At 40.7% G+C, this 11,944-nt stretch overlaps 1 pseudogene; it reads right to left on the minus strand.

Annotated features, from left to right (window-relative positions):
* Positions 1 to 5,183: 5,183 nt before the first annotated feature.
* LOC133799758 (pyruvate dehydrogenase (acetyl-transferring) kinase, mitochondrial-like) lies at positions 5,184 to 6,734 on the minus strand (annotated as a pseudogene).
* Between the last annotated feature and the right edge of the window lie 5,210 nt (positions 6,735 to 11,944).

Raw genomic sequence — 11,944 nt, forward strand, 5'->3', positions numbered from 1 at the left:
TTTAGGAATTAGTCATGAATGTCACAGAATTGATACGACAAGTAAGAAGGTCACGGGATGACCTCCCTACCAACTTCCAGGTGCCTTCTCCTATAAATATGGAGACCCTGGGAGTTATTAGGGGTTGGAAAAATAATCTCTTGTAAGAAACACTTTGTAACCAAATACTTAGTATAGATCATAATATTGACTAGTGGAGTAGAAGGATTTTAACCTTCGAACCACTTAAAAACCGTGTCTTGAGTCACCCCTTTGGTCCTCTAAGATCATATATCTATTTCGGTTCACATTTAGCACTAATCCTTTTCTCTCATTCTCTTAATTACCTGTTGGCGAAGAACCGCGTCAACAGTTTGGTGCTTTCATTGAGAGCCATTTCGATTAGTGCTGCTGCAAACATCCAACTATGGTGACTACTCGGTTCAGGCATGGTAACGAGACAGAACAACATGATGGGCAGGAGGCTCATCAGACCCCCATCCCTGATGAACAAGTTCCTGAAGTCCAGCAGCGGCCAGGAAAACAGTCGGCGGGCCAAGACGATACTGGTAGTTCGGCGCATCGGCCGCCCAATCCGAACCCGTGTTATTATACTGCGGTGGAGATGGAAAACACTCAACGAAGGAGCCAGTTAGCAATGGCCAGCCAGCAAATCAAGGATATCCTGGCCCGACTACCCCCTCTCACAACCGACGTTAACGTTGGAGAGAGGCAAGGTGAGGCTCCTAAGTCTCGCCGGGGTAACCGGTCCAGGCACAGCCGGTCGGATAGACTTCCAGCAGCCAACTCCACCCCTTCATCACACCATTGAAATGCAAACTTCGGGGAAATGCCTAGGACCAGACAACAACAATACAGCCATTTGGTTAGGACGTTAACTCCTAGCTCTCAGCCGTCCTCGAGGACGCCCAGAGGAAACCGAGGAAATTCCCGAAGAAGATCTGGGGAGGGCTCGCGACGTCAGCCCGTCCCCGATGACCGTCCGGCGCCTCGTCCAGATCGCCCAGCGCAGGACCAGCAGGTTGGCAGGGCCGAAAGGCCCCTACCAAACTTGATCCATCCAGACGGAACTAGGATTGCCTCCCCCGTCAGGCATCCTCCATCTCCGATCAGATATCCGTCTCCACCTTGGCCCGTCCAGGACATCCCAGCCTATGGGAGTAGGAGGAACCTACCATCAACTGGACCTTCCCGGCGTAGCAGGGCGCCAGGGGAAAGCGCAGGTCGTCACCGCCAAAGGTGGATTCCAAGCCTATCCAGCAGGAGCCACTGGACCGGCAGTCGCCAGAGTGATCTCCCTGGGGGAGACCTGCGTCAGCGGTTAAGCTCGGCGCAAAGTCACCAGAGCACCCAGGGAGGTGACCTGCGAGATCGCCTCAACTCTCGCAGAGAAGACTGAGCTGGAAGTGGTGGCCAGGCTCGCTCAGGGGGGGTCCTGTCCGAAATACGCAACGGAGGGAATGTCCCAAATAACCTATCTCAAGATAGGAGGGGCAATAACCCACCAAATGTGTACAATGGATTCGGAGCTGTTGAACAGCCCCAGAATAACCAAGGACATCAGGACCAAACCCTCGATCGCCTGGCCCAGATGGAGGAGCTGATGAGGAAACTTCTATCAGAAAAAGAAAAAGACGAATATGATTCAGGGGACGAGATGGAACTCTTCGCCCCCAACATAGCAGCGACGGCATACCCGTCTGGTTTCCGTATGCCTCACCTGTCAAAGTTCAACGGGGACGGAGACCCCTCAGACCATTTAGGGATGTTCAACACCCTAATGATGGCCCATAATATTGGCCCGGAGCTGAGATGCTTGATCTTCCCATCCACACTGACCGGACCTGCCAGACAGTGGTTCAAGCAAAGTAAAAAACAGTCAATCAGCTCCTGGAAGGCCTTCTCAGCCGACTTCAAAAGGGCATTCCGAGCCTCTCAGGCCGCCCGTGTTCAGGCCGACTCCCTGGCCAACGTGAGACAACAGCCCGGTGAGACTCTGAAGGCCTACCTGAGCAGATTCGCAAACGTCGCTGCTCGGGCTAGAGACGCGGATGATAGCTCTAAGCTCATGGCCATGAAAACCGGAATCCTTGTCGGAGGAGACCTATGGAAGGATATACAGAGGAAGGGAGTCAGCTCGGTCAATGAATTCCTTAACAAGGGCCAAGAGTGGATAAACTTGGAAGAAGCCGAGGCCTCAGCTGCGGGAACCAGCCAGGTTCCCGATCAGCCCGCTGGAGTAGGGACGGAGGTCGTGGCAGCGACCCCAGACGTCACACAGAACAACCCGCCCGGTGGAAGCAAAAGAATGGGCAATGGCGAAAACAGTCAGCACGGCCAAAAGACGAATAAGTCCGTAGATAAGTTTAAGCCCATTTTCACGACATATACCGAGCTCACTCAGTCCAGGGAGAGTATCTTTCTAGCCAACTCTACTCGAGTCCCCTAGAAGAGGCCGAAGCCACTGAAGCACCACAAAGGAAAGAGAGACACTTCCAAGTTTTGCCATTTTCATAACGATGTGGGCCACAATACCGACGATTGCAGGCACCTAAAAGATGAGATCGAGACTCTCATCCGAGCCGGTCCCTTGGCACAATACTCACGGAACAGGGTTCCGACAAGTCGACCTGCTCCAGAAGTCCCAGTCAGTCAGCCCAGGCCTCGGATAGATCAGGATGTTCCTCCTCCAATGGTCGGAGGAGAGATATCCACCATCTCTGGAGGACCGCACATGGCTGGCACGAGCAGAGGTGCCTAGAAGAGATACGTGAATGAACTAAAGACTCACAACGGAGTGGAGTTCGTCCCGGAGCAGCGCCAGTCAAAGCAGCAGCGATTGGAAAGACAACCGATCATTTTTACGGAGGAAGATGTAGGCCATGTCCAATTCCCTCACAATGATCCCTTGGTTGTAGCAGTCTAGCTCGCCAACCCAAGAGTGAGAAGGGTGCTAATAGACAATGGGAGTTCGGTGAACCTCCTATTCCTGTCCACCTTAGAGAAGATGGGTTTGACCGTCGCCGAGCTAAAGGCCCTCCATGATGCTGTATAGTTTTTCGGGAGAAGGATCAGCGACAATAGGGACGATTACAAGACTATTTAAAGAAAAAATAGAAATACCAGATAAATACACAAGATGAGGAAAATTAATCACCTAACTTAATGTCCATTTTAAACAAATGAGCATCTTCCCATTCTTTCAAGGATGTAAAATTAGAGAGAACTAAAAAACAAGGTTCATGCATGCATTAATTTAGAGTTGTTCAACTTATTATTCAATATGAAATTAACTAGCAAATGAGGTAACTAACTAGGCATGGAAGTTATAAAACTTAGATGGATCTATCTGTAGCTTTTGATGGGCACTAACATAAATTTTGTTTTCCATTTAGGAATTCTTTGCTTAATGAAAACAAACCAAACTTGCATAATTTTTTTCAAAACATATTTGCCCTCTAGAGCACTACTTTTCCTATGATATATATGTTATAAGTACTACAACAATTACACCAGAAATAAAACACATAGCACAAAAGAATATACCATCAAGAGTTACCCTATAAGTTTTATTATATATAGCATGAAATCACAAAAGAGAAGCCAAAGCAGTAAGAAGTGGATTCTCACTGTCACATGTATTAACCAACAACAAAAGATGTATCACTAATGACAGTTAAAACATAACTAATGGCTATGTCTGGTAAAAGCTTGAACTCATATAGTAGAACACTCTATTAAAGTCCAATAAATACTTTAAAAACTTACATTTAATGCTTTACTCCAAAAAAGGTATACATATATATATATATATATAATGTTAACAACTTCAACACACGCGACTTTAATTATATAAATCTGCATATATAGAATTAAAAGCCCTTTCACTAAAAACCAAAAAATGAATCTCAACAGAAAATGATCCGATTGGCTACAACAAAGAAAGACTGAACTAATAATAGCAAAGTATATCTCATTGAATAGATTCAAATGCAAAACAAAGTAACATTGGAAGTTGAGGAAAGATGGATAGAAGAAAGTCAAAGATTTTTCTCAGATATGAATCATTTTCTATGGCACAAAAATATGGAGATAAGATAATAATATTGAAAAAACCTAATTGTAGTGAAATGCTCAAGAGAATGGAGATGTTGAGGCTGATATTTGTCTCAATCCATTAGAGCCAAATCATTCATAGCTGAGAAAGAAGAACTCCATTGTTATTTTCTCATTCTTTTTTCCTGTTCAAGAGTTTTCTGAGAACTTTGAAAGAACAATTAACTCATTTTATGAATTTTCTATTTCTTATAATTCAGTTTTAAGTCAATTATAACACTTCTTTGTTACTCTTGTATTCATGTATTATAAAAAGGGTTATTGGTGTAGTGTATTATGTCTCTAAGGCATTTCACAAAACATATAGAGTACAATTTTTTTTTTAATTGTCTTAAACCATAAGCATTGTTGTATAAAACTTATTCTTAACTTCATAAAGTTTCAAACTAAAATGAGCAACTTAACTATGAATCCAATCTCATAATCAAGTTTTCAAGTAAGAACTGAAAGAAATTAGTTTTTCAACATATTAAATTAAGTTTGGACATATGCATCAAGAAATTGAATGAAGTCTTAACAAAATGGTGCTCACTTTTGTTGCACAACCCCGAAGATCTCAAATGGCAATTGAAAGTTAATAATTTGTTGTCTTTGTTTCCAAGTTGTAAGCCATCTAAGCACTATATAATTTCCATCATTTGCAAGCCACATCTTAAAATGTACCACATCATTCCAATTACCAAAAGTAAAAACAAAAATCAAGCATTCTCATCTACAACAACAAAATTTCGATTGATATATTATCTTAAAATGTACCACATCATTCAAATTACAAAAAGTAAAAAAAAAATCAAGCATTCTCATCTACAGCAACAAAATTATGATTGATATATTTTAATTCAATTAAAATTTCTCTTATACATATATACACATTTGTATACCTAAGGCATTGAGCATTAATGATATTGATTTATATGCCTAAAAGCAATTATGTCCTATAACAAAATAATGTTCTCGTAGAGAAATTAAGCATATAGAAAACAAACCTCAGCCCCTAGAAGTCGCAAACTAAAAATGTTAAGTGACTATCTTTCCATATCTTGGCCACCCATATAGTTATATAATCTTCATTCTTTACAGCCATTTGAACATCCAAACAAGCCATAAATCACCAACCTAAAAATAGATTTCTTCATTATATTAAAAAGTAAAAATAACCATAGAACAAAAAGTCACCATTGTTATATTGACTCAATAATTTCTTTTTATTAATTTATTTTTAGGGATGCAAGTTGTCTAGTCTCTAAGATCATATGTTCATATCATAATAATATCATCAGAGAAGAGAGCATACGGTAAGATAAGATATGGTATGATTTTACTTACGAGAAAGTAAAATCAGGATCCCCATAGATGTTAATATCAGGTATAGAGCCATACTCACACAGACATATGCAACGGGCATCCTCACTGGCATGTCGTGCAACCTCCACAGGCAACATTCTTGTGTGAATATAACCCACACAATGAGGTGGTGGATTGGGATTGTGTAGTTCTACATGCTGACCTGAGTTTTTCAGTTTATTATGAATTTTATGAAAATTTAACCCCAAAAAAATGTTTAGAACAAGAAGAGGAAGATACCAATGAGCATTCGAATCCCAATTCTTGACATGTAAAAACGATCGAGGAATTGATGAATCTCATGAAGATCTTGGCTGGGAGTGCGAGTGGGAGAGTGTTGTATCTTCAGCTGTTGAACACCCAAAGCCATCATAGGATCCACATTGTTGTGTCTCACTTTAATTGCTTTTATCATTTGGGTAAAATATTTTTTGTCATTTGCATCTTTTATCTCCGGAAACGATCTCAGATCACGGAATTAATCCATGTACCAATCTCGAACCTAATTTTTTATTATTTGAATTTAATTAATTAAAAAAACAAAAATAGAGAAAATGGGTCAAACCAAAGTTGTCACAGTATTATTATTAAGAAAAAAAAAAAGAAAAGAAAAAGGTTGACTCTTTATGCACCTTAAAAACAACAGGCTTAAGGGAGAGGCCACAAGGGAGAGAGTCGAGCCAATAGCACGCCTGGAAATCTGAATGGGAAGCTCCTTGTGGAGAAATTTAGCTGAGATAAGCAAATTGTGTTGGGTGGGTTTGGAGCCGAACTCCATCATGTACCTCAAGCTCACCCCTGTCTGTTTCATGCACCCCTATTTCTGAACCCCCTCTATCAACCTCTTCAAAAATTCCTCTAATGCCGCCATCTCCAACCTAGACCAGAGCTCTCTAAACTCAACTATCTTTACTACTATGCTTCATACATGAGATGGAGATGGTGGGACTCAAAAAAAAAATTCAATCCAATCCAATTCTAGTGTTAGATTAATAAAAAAAATTATATTACTCATAAAATAAAATAAAAATAACCATAGAACAACGCTTATTTTTTCATTTGCCGCTTTTTGTCTTTTTTTTTTTATTGTTGGAATTTCATCTTTTCATTTGCCGCTTTTTCTTTTATTTCTATAACTTTACCACTTTTTACATAGTATATATCATAATACACTTTCAAAAGACTTATAATTATGTGTTGTGGAAAGTAGTTTTTGGTGTAGTGCTACAAGGTTCAGAACACCACCCTTGTAGACTAACATGTAATCCCTATTCCATCTTAAATATTTCAAGATATGCTTAACTGCTATCCAATGTTCTAGTCCTGGGTTTGGATTGATACCTGCTCACTACTCCCACTACATATCAGATATTTAGTCTAGTACACAACATATCATACATCAGACTTCCAAATGTAGATGCGTAAAGAACTTTTCTCATTGCATCTTCTTTTTCAAGAGTCTGGGGAGACTGCTTATTTGAAAGATGAATTCCATGGAGGGACGGTACACATCCTTTCTTCGAATATGATATTGAGAAACTTTCAAGCACTTGATCAATGTAAGTTGCTTGAGATAGAGCTAAGAATTTGTTCTTTCTATCCCTAATGTTTTGGATACCTAGAACATAACTCGCCACACCTAAATCCTTCATCTGGAATTGAGTGCTCAACACATTTTTCAGATCTGATAATTTATTAACATTGTTTCCAATAAGTAAGATATCATCTACATAAAGAACCTGTACTAACACTATTTAATTTTCCCTTAGTTGTTAAACACAAGCCTCATCAATATCTTGTTCAAAACTATAGGTTTGATTATCTCATCCAACCTAAGATTCCAAGAATGACAAGCTTGCTTAAGTCCATAAATGGACCTGGTAAACTTGCAAACTTTTCATTCTTGTCCAGCTACTTTAAATCCTTATGGTTATTCCATATAAATGAATTTGTCAAGCTTTCTGTTTAGAAAATATGTCTTGACGTCCATTTTCCAGATCTCATAGTCGAGAGCGAATGCAATGGATAGGAGGATGTGAATGGACTTGATCATGGCTACCGGACTAAAAGTTTCCTCATAGTTTGCACCTTCTCTTTGGGTATAAACCTTTGCCACTAATTGAGCTTTATAAGTTTCGATCTTTCCATCAACACCTTGTTTCTTCTTATAGATCCACTAGCACCGAATGGCCCTAAAGTCATTAGGTTCTTCCACAAGATCCCAGACGAAATCTGACTACATGGACTCAATTTTCTGTTTCATGGCTTCGAGCCATAGTTCCTTTTCAGGGCTAGTCATTGCCTATTTGAAAGACAATGGATCATCGTCATCAATATCACCAACAACCATATTGGTTTCACTATCCAAACCATAGTGAACTTGGTTCCTAGAAACCCTCCCACTATGATGAGGCTCCATGACTGTTTTCTCAGGAACAATTGTAATTTCTTTATTGAAATTTACTTGATCGGTTGGATATGAAGAGTGGACATTTCATCTTCAACTTGAGTTGGTGATGATGGAACATTGGTTGGAGTCAATTCTTCAACCATCTCCTCTAAAACTACTTTGTTGTTCGGTTCGAAGTTTTGGACATAGTCATTTTCCAGAAAAGTAGCATTTGTAGAAGTAAACACTTTCTTTTCTGAATGACTATAGAAAATTCCACCCGAGTTCCTTTAGGATAGCCAACAAACATCCAAACTTCAGTTCGTGGTTCTAGCTTTCCTTCCTTTTTCCTCAGGAGGTGGGGGGGACACCCCCAGATTCTATAATGCTGTAAACTAGGTTCACAACCATTCCAACATTCTAAAGGTGTTTTGGTGTTGATTTCAACGGCACAACATTTAGAATGTCATTCATAGTTTTAATTGCATGTCCCCAGAATGAAGTTGGACGAGTTTAGTAACTAAGCATGCATCTAACCATTTTCAATAAATTACGGTTCTGGCACTCTGTTACACCATTTTGTTGCGGAGTACCTAGGGCAGTGAGTTGAGATAAAATCCCAAGTTTAGTTAAATGATCATGGAACTGCATATCCAAATATTCTCCACCCATCACAAGATCTTTAACATTTTACCTAATTGGTTCTAAGCTATAGCTAGGAATTTCTGAAACTTTGAAAATATATACTCCCACCTTGTCGTGACATGAGTATATAGACATGTTTATCTAAAGTATCTAGACATGAGTATCATTAGGTAAAGATATGAGTATCTAGAGTAATCATCAATAAAAGTGGTGAAATACTCAAAACTACCCTTGGCTTTCACATTTAGAGGTCCACAAACATCTGAATGTACTATTCCAAGTGGTTCTTTGGCCCTATCACCCTTTGTAGGGAATGAACGCTTGGTTATTCTAAGTGGTTCTTTGGCCCTATCACCCTTTGTAGGGAATGGACGCTTGATCAATTTTCCTTCTAGACATGATTCACATACAGGCAATTCTCCTAAGGGGAGTTCCCTCAAAGGCCCTTCCTTCGTAAGTCATTGAATCCTATCATAATCAATGTGACATAGTCTCAAATGTCATACACGTCATGTTATCGTTATCAGTCTTTTGGTGTTTATTGGTCCTATGTTTAGCTACTTTATATAATCCATTATTAAACGCGAGGGGTTAATCAGGTTGTAGAATATAATGCCTGTTTTCCAAACATGCAATACACAATTGTGATCTATTGAAAGAAATATATATATATATATATTCAAACTTGTAAAAGTCATAACAAATTATTATGATTGCAACATGGAAATTGAAATTAAATTTATATTAAATACGAAATAAAAAATACATCATTTAAATTAAATATTTATTTTTGAACATCAGGCGAGCTCTTCCTCTAGCTTGGGCCTCAATGAACATTCCATTCCCAACTTTAAGCTGTAAGCCACCTTCGTCCACCTGCTCTAACTATTCAAGAAGTTGTAAAGAATTACAAACATGGTTAGTAGATCAAGAATCGATAATGCAAACAGATTTATCAGTTTCTAAAACACATGTTTCTAAGATAAATGAACTATAATCATTACCTTTGTTTTTCTCCACTAGAAACTTGGGGCAATTCTGTTTCCAATGCCCCTTTTCATTGCAGTGAAATTTTTTTCCTTTACCTTTCCTATTCTTCTTTTTCTTCCCCTTAGGTGTCTGTGCATCTGGTTGTGCTTTCATCTTTGCAGCCTTTGTAGGCTTGGGGTTGGTGTTATGTCCATGCTTCTTTTTGTTACCAGCTCTCAAAGATGAAGCTAGGTTAGCTTCATCCTTAGCTGGATCAACATCAACACCAATAGTCTTATTTTCTCCTCCCTTACTTGGTCCACCCATGATAGACTCGAAAGTCTGAAGCTCGTGTTGTATCATACAATAATTAAGTTTATTCATCCGATAGTTGGTGGTGAATGGTGGGTAAGCTGGAGAGAGACTGTTGAGGATTAAGCTGACTTGAGTCTCCTCATCTATTGTAGCTCTATGAAGTTCAGCTTTCTGAAAGTAGTTTGTCATCTTGATTGGGTTATCACGAACGTGCTGAGATGGTGCCATCCAAGCATCATAATTCATGGTGGCCTCAAAATGGCTCTGCACAGACTTTGCCTCGAACGTTTCTTGGAGCTGATCGATGATTTCGTAGGTCGTCTCGACATTCTCCATCTTTGTCTTGAGAGTGTCTGTAACGACCCAAATTTGCTAATAAGGCTTAGGGCCTTGATTAGCGTGCCTGGAGGGAAATAGGTGAAGTATTGATATAATATGTGAATAAATGTGATAAATGTGATATGTTTGTGATATATATCTGTGTAGCATGATCCGAGACAATCCTAGGGAGCAATTAGCTAGGAAGTCACAACGGGGTTGAGAATCCGACTCAGGGCGAGTTGAGGGGTATTTTGGGTATTAGATGTATTATGAGGTTATCGGGTTATGGAAATAAATAATTGGAGATATATTTGAGGTTAGAATGTCTAGGAGGGAATACTGGGGAGATTTACCATTTTGCCCTCGGGGACGTTTTTGGTACCCCGGGCCTTGAGGTAACATTATAGACTTAAGTTGAATAAAACAAAACTGAGAATTATTTAGAACTCTCTAAACTGACCCACTCTCTCTCTTCCCTCTCTATGTTTTTCTCCTTTACACTTGAAGACTTAGCAGTATTTTGGAGGAAAAACCAGGCTAGAACAAAGAGATTGGAGCTGAATTTGGGAGATTGCAACCAGAAATCTAAGGCTTGGAGCTTAGGAATTGAATTGAGGATTCAACTCTATTTCAGGTAAGCTTTCCAATAAGTTGGGTTATGTTGATTGTAGCTGAATTGTGTGGTTATTGGGTGTTAGGATTTAGACATGCATGGTTTGGATTTTAGGACAGGTTTGATTGTTTGATGGGTGTGAGAATTGGTTCTTGAGTTTGTTGGTGTGTTTAGGTTGCATAAGTATGAATTCTGGGTTTAATTATGAGGTTGGGGGTGATTTTGGAGGTGTTGGCTCGAAGGATATGCAGGGAAAAATGGTGTTTTTCTGTGTTTGGAGGCGAGGGCCGCGGCCCGTGTGCATGCGAGGCCCTGGGAGGCCATGGTGCACCAGGTGCGTCGCGGCCAGTGCGTGTTTCAGGGAGGTGTTAGCCTCTTTTTTTAGGCTAGCCGCGGTGCTTGTGGGGTTGGGCCGCGACCCTAGTTCAAAGTGCAGGATGACTTGAGGGTTTTTACTTGGGAACCTAATTTCTAAGGCTCGGGATGGATTTTATCATCTGGATTGATAGGATTCAAGGTGCTGGAGATTAGAACTGTAACTCAAAGCTATTTAATGGGTTAGAACTTGATGGATGAATATTGTTAATGTGTTGTGACTAGGGTTTCGGCGAGGCTCAGTTTAGGGGACTGTGCTCGGGATATCAGTGCTTGGAAAGCTCGGGACTCAGGTAAGAAAACCACCGTTCCCATAGATCTAGTATGCAGGGTAAAGCCCTATATGATTGTATTGCAGGACGTAGCCCTTTGATTGAATTTGTTCATGTTCAGTATATTCTTTACTATGCTATGAATGCAAATGTGTGAATGTTCGGCAAGAGCCGGGAATGGCGCAGGCCGAGGTCGGCAAGGCCGGGAACAACAAGGGTTCGGGAACGGCGTTAGGCACGTGGAGTGAAAGGCCGAGTGTGGCGAGGGGCCCGGAGCTGCGTTGAGCACGTGGAGTGCGAGTTGCCAGGGCGAGACCCTAAAGGATACCTGGGTTATCCTCACGGTGTGGACCGCGAACCCAGGGCCTGGTAAAGCACCTGGGACGGCAAGGCCGTATGTGTTTAGCCTATAGATGGCCTATTTATATGCTGAGTGCTTGTTATGCATATGTTTTCTACTTGTAAGGGTTTTCTTGCTAGGCCTCGGCTCACGCGTGCTCTGTGGTGCAGGTAAGGGCAAGGGGAAAGCCGACCAACCATGAGTACGGAGAGCGTGAAGTGGCGCGTACATGTTTCGCTTGCCTG

The sequence above is a fragment of the Humulus lupulus genome, chromosome 9 (assembly GCF_963169125.1).
Source record: "Humulus lupulus chromosome 9, drHumLupu1.1, whole genome shotgun sequence".
Lineage (NCBI taxonomy): Eukaryota > Viridiplantae > Streptophyta > Magnoliopsida > Rosales > Cannabaceae > Humulus > Humulus lupulus.